This window comes from Mus pahari, chromosome 16 (genome assembly GCF_900095145.1).
Source record: "Mus pahari chromosome 16, PAHARI_EIJ_v1.1, whole genome shotgun sequence".
Lineage (NCBI taxonomy): Eukaryota > Metazoa > Chordata > Mammalia > Rodentia > Muridae > Mus > Mus pahari.
Window position 1 is genome coordinate 18788400 of NC_034605.1, and position 6054 is coordinate 18794453.

The following is a 6054-nucleotide window of genomic DNA, read 5'->3' on the forward strand; positions in this document are numbered from 1 at the left end:
GGCAACAATAGGTACAAAAAAAAAAAAAAAAAAAAGACATAGACTAACAGACTGGATACGTAAACAGGACCCAGGGTTTTGCTGCATACAGGAAATCCACCTCCCTGACAAAGACAGACACTAACTAAGAGTGAAAGGCTGGAAAAAGTCTTTCAAGCAAATGGTTCTCCCCCCACCCAAATAAGCTGGAGTAGCCATTATAATATAGAATTAAAGCAACCTTCAACCAAGAGTTATCAAAAAAAGATGAGGAAGGATATTTCATATTCATCAAAGGAAAAATCTACTAAGATGAACCCTCAGTTCTGAACACCTATGCCCCCAAATGCTAGGGCACCCACATTTGTAAGAGAAACTTTGCTAAAGTTCAAAGCACATATTGAACCTCACACAATAATAGTGGGAGACTTTAACACCCCACTCTCACTAATGGACAGATCACGGAAACAGAAACTAAACAGAGACACAGTGAAACTAAGAGAAGTTAGGAACAATATGGATTTAACAGATACTTTAGACCAATTCATCCTAAAACAAAATAATTTACCTTCTTCTCAGAACCTCATGGTACTTTCTCCAAAACTGACCATATAGTAAGTCACAAAACAGGCATCAACAAATACAAGAAGATTGAAATAATCCCATGCATCCTATCAGATCACAATGCACTAATGCTGCTCTTCAATACCAACAAAAAAACAACCGAAAGCCCACATACACATGAAAACTGAACAACTCTCTACTCAATGATAATTGTGTCAGGAAAGAAATAAAGAAAAAATTAAAAATTGTTTAGAATTTAGTGAAAAAAAAAAGGTACAACATTCCCAAACCTATGGGACACAGTGAAAGTAGTGCTAAGAGGAAAAACTCATAGCTCTGAGTGCCTCCAAAAAGAAACTGGAGAGAGCATACACTAGAAGCTTAACAACACCTCTGAAAGCTCTAGAACAAAAAGAAGCAAATACACCCAAGAGGAGTAGTTGGCAGGAAATGATCAAACTCAGGGCTGAAACTAACCAAGTGGAAACAAAGAACTACACAAAGAATCAACAAAACCAGGAGCTGGTTCTTTGAGGAAAGTCAACAAGATAGATAAACCCTTAACCAGACTAACCAGAGGGTGCAGAGACAGTATCCAAATTAATAAAATCAGAAATGAATGGAAGACATAACAACAGAAACTGAAGAAATTTAAAAATATATGAGATACTACTACAAAAGCCTATACTCAACAAAACTGGGAAATATGGGTGAAATTGATAAGTTTCTAGAAAAATACCAGGTACCAAAGTTAAATCAGGATCAGATGAACCATCTAAACAGTCCCATGAATCCAAAAGAAATAGAAGCAATCACTAAAAGTCTCCCAATCAATAAAAGCCCAGGAACAGATGGGTTTAGTGCAGAATTCTATCAGACTTTCAAATAAGACTTAATTCCAATACTTTTCAAACTATTCCACAAAATTCAAACAGAAGGAACACTACCTAATTCCTTCTATGAAGCCACAGTTACACTGATACATAAACCACACAAAGACCCAACAAAGAAAAAGAACTTCAGAACAATTTCCCTTTATGAATATTAATGCAAAGATATTCAATAAAATTCTGGCAAACCAAATCTAAGAACACATCAAAACATTCATTCACCATGATAAAATACAGTACATCCCATGGATGCAGAGATAGGTCAATATACAGAAATCCATCAATGTAATCCACTATATAAACAAACTCAAAAAATCACATGATCGTCTCACTATATGCTGAAAAAGCATTTGACAAAATTCAATACCCCTTCATGTTAAAAGCCTTGGAAAGAACAGGAAGTCAAGACATGTACCTAAACATGGTAAAAAGCTATATACAGCAAACCAGCAGCCAACATCAAGCTAAATAGAGAGAAACTTGAACCAATCCCACTAAAATCAGGAACTAGACAAGTCTGTCCACTCTCTCCCTATCTATTCAACAAAATACTTGAATTTCTAGCCAGAGCAATTAGAAAACAAATGGAGATCAAAGGGATACAAATTGGAAAGGAAGAAGTCAAAATATCACTATTTGCAGATGATATGTGAATCCAAAAATTCCACCAGAGAACTCCTTCCACAGATAAACAATTTTAGCAAAGTGGCTGGATATAAATTTAGCTCAAACAAATTAGTAGCCTTCCTCTACTTAAAGAATAAACAGGCTAAGAAAGAAATTAAGGAAATGACACCCTTCACAATAGTCACAAATAATATAAAATTATTATCTTGGTGTGACTCTAATCAAGGAAGTGAAAGATCTGTATAACAAGAACTTCAAGTCTCTGAAGAAAGAAATCAAAGAAGACTTCAGAAGATGGAAAGATCTCCCATGTTCATGGATTGGCTGGATTAATATAGTAAAAATGGCCATCATGCTTAAAGCAATCTATAGATTCAATGCAACCTCCATCAGAATTCCAACTCAATTCTTAACAGAAATAGAAATAGCAGTTCTCATCATTTGGAACAACAGATTCCCAGGATAACGAAAACTATTGTCATGAAAAAGAGAATTTCTGGGGGAATCACCATCCCTGACCTCAAGCTCTACTACAGAGCAATAGTGATACAACCCACAAATTACTGGTCCAGAGAACCAAATATTCCTACTCAAAAATGGGGTACAAAGCTAAACAGAGAATTCTCAACTGTGGAAATGTTTAACATCTTTAGTCATCAGGGAAATGCAAATGAAAATGACCCTGAGATTCCACTTCACACCAGTCAAAATGGCTAAGATCAAAAACCCAGGTGGCAGCAGATGCTGGCGAGGATGTGGAGAAAGAGGAACACTCCTCCACTGCTGGTGAGATTGCAAGCTGGAACAATCACTCTGGAAATCAGTCTGGTGCTTTGTCAGAAAAGTGGACATAGTACTGCCTGAGGACTCAGCTATACCACTCCGGGACACAAAGCCAAAAGATGCTCCAACATATAACAAGGACACATGCTCCACTATGTTCATGACAGCCTTATTTATAATAGCCAGAAGCTAGAAACAACCCAGATGTCCCTCAACAGAGGAATGGATACAGAACGTGTGGTACATTTACACAATGGAGTACTACTCAGCTATTAAAAATCAATGACTTCATGAAATTCTTAGGCAAATGGATGGAACTTGAAAATATCCTGAATGAAGTAACACAGTCACAAAAGAACACACATGTTATGTACTCACTGATAAGTGGATATTAGGCAAAAAGCTCAGAAAACCCATGATACAACTTACAGACCATATGAAGGGCAAGAAGAAGGAAGCCCAAAGTATGGATGCCTCAGTCCTACTTGAAGTGTGAACAAAATAATAATGGGAGGTAGAGGGTGGGCAGGTCTTGGGAGGAAAGAGAGGAGGGGAAGAGGAAAATGGGGAGGCAAGATCAGGTGTGGGAGGAGAGGGGGGGATGTACAGAGAGGGTCAGGACATTGAATAGAGGTGTGTAGCAATGGGGGATGAGGAACAGGGGGTAGCCAACATAAAGTGCCAGATGCCAGGAAAGCAAGAGGTTCCTAGGACCCAACGAAGATGACATTAGCTGACATTCCCAACAAAGGTGAGAGAGAATCTGTAGAGGCCATAATCAGAGGTTATGCATGGTGGCCCCTGATTGAGGGAAGGGGCCACCTACCCTTCTCAAAATTTTAACCCAGAATTACTCCTGTCTAAAGGAAGTATGGAGACAAAGAGTGGAGCAGAGACTGAAAGAAAGGCCATCCAGAAACTGCCTCACCTGAGGAAATATCTCATCTGCAGACATCAAACCCAGACACTATTGCTGTTTCCAAGAAGTGCTTGCTGACAGAAGCCTGATATGGGTGTCTCCTGAGAGGCTATGTCAGAGCCTTACCTATACAGAGGCAGACGCTTGCAACCAACCATTCCACTGAACAGGAGAACTCCAATGGAGTAGTTAGGGAAGGAACTGATGGGGTTTGCAACTCCATAGGAAGAACAACAATATCAACTAACCAGACCCCTCTGAGATCCCAGGGACTAACTACCAACCAAAGAATACACATGGAGGGACCAATAGCTCCACCTGCATATGAAGATGGTCTTGTCTGGCATCAAAGGGAGAGCAGGGCCTTGGTCTTGTGGGCACCTGATGCCCAGCATAGGGGAATCCTAGGACAGAGTGGGAGTGAGTGGGTGGGTTTGAGAACACTCTCTTGGAGGCAGGAACAGGGAGGGTGGGTTGGAAGGTTTTTGGAAAGGAAACTTGGAAGGGTGATAACATTTGAATAAACAAATAAACAAAATAACAAATATAATTTTTTTAAAAAAATCATAGAGAGGGTAGGATTGCAAAGAATATACCTTGACATGATAATGACTATTCATTACAAACTTATATTCAACACTATTCTAAATGAAAACAAGTTAAAGGCATTTGCACTAAGGTCAGGAATATGACAAAGATGTTCAATACAGTGCTTGAAGTCTTAGCTAGAGCAAGGAGACAAGGGAAGAACTGTTTAACAGTGGCTACCAAAACTAACATACCTAAGAATAAACCTAACCATGAGTATGAAATACTGCTATATGAAATATTTAAGACAAGGAAAACACTAAAAGATTGAAAGAGTTCTTGTGCTCATGAATTGAAACAATTAATATTATGAAAATGATCCTTTTTCTAAAGGAAATCTACACATTCAATGTCATTCCAATCAGAATTATAGGGAAATTCTTCACAGAGAATAACAAAACAGAACTATAACTTTTATTTTTTTCAAAACTTGTTTTTAATGATGGTTCTTCAATGCTTTAACCTCCCTTTTAGCCTACCACCCACCAGAGGGAGTGGGAAAGAAAGGATATGGAGACAGTGGACCTATTTAGAAAGGCTCTTTGGAACAACTCCTGTGTGCATTGTCTGGAAATCGGGAGTTCAGTTTACAAGTAAGCAGCAGTAGCTCAATCCACCGGAAAATACTTCACAGATACACCAGCAGTCCATTTTGGTAGAGTTGGGATAGCAAACATGAATCAGCAGTGGTGGCACTACCTAGCAGAGACAGCCAGGCCTTAGCCTGGGCACAAGTCAGCAGGAACAACCAGGATGCATGGCAGAAGTTCTCAGCTGTGCCTCTCAATGAAGCAATGATCAGTGAAGATGCAAAACCAACAGTCATTGCATAGCTAGCTCTATAAGTAAGCCTAGATCAGCAAGCACAACATGGCATCAGTAATCGTGTCTGAGTTTGGTGCCAGTCTCTGAATGATCTTTCCTTCAACCTCTGCTTAATTTTTGTCAGTGCATTTCCTTTCGGCAGGAACAATTCTGGGTCAAGAAATTTGAATATGGGTGGGTGGCCCCATGTCTCAAATGGGGGTCATGTCTATCTCCTGGAGGTGATCTCTTGCCCCATCTTCCTGCTCCTAACAAATCTCTAAGCGCAGAAACATTTACACATTCACGTTTTGTTGGGTTTTGTCAACTTTTTCACACACTAGAGTCACTTTGAAAGAGAGAACTTCAACTAAGAAATTGCTTCCATTGGATTGACCTATGGGTCATTTCATTGATTAGTGATTGATTGGAGGACCCAGCCCACTGTTGGGAGAGATGCCATCTCTGGGCAGAAAGCTCTGAGTTGTATAAAAAGCAAGCAGAGCAATCCTCAAGGAACAACCCAGTCAGAAGCACTCCTCATAGTTTCTGCTTGAGTGACTGCCTTGGTTTTGCTCAATTATCAACTATAGCCTACAGGATAACATAAACCTTCTATTCTCCAAGCTGTTTTTGGTCACAGTGTTTATAATGGTAATGGGTGCTGCTGTGATGGACGCTGTGATGGACTTGACCATGTTTTGTTTTGTTATTGTTATTTGGGGGGAGAAACATGGGGTTAGTATTATGGAAAGATTTTAGAGCTATAAGCTAGAAAAAAAAGCCTTTAAATCCTCAGAGATTGTTAAGTAGTTACAAAGGTTAAAAAATAAAAAGATGTAAATGTTGGAAGCCTGGTTTATAAAGTTCTAGAGAAAAGCAAAGACTTTCAAGAATGTT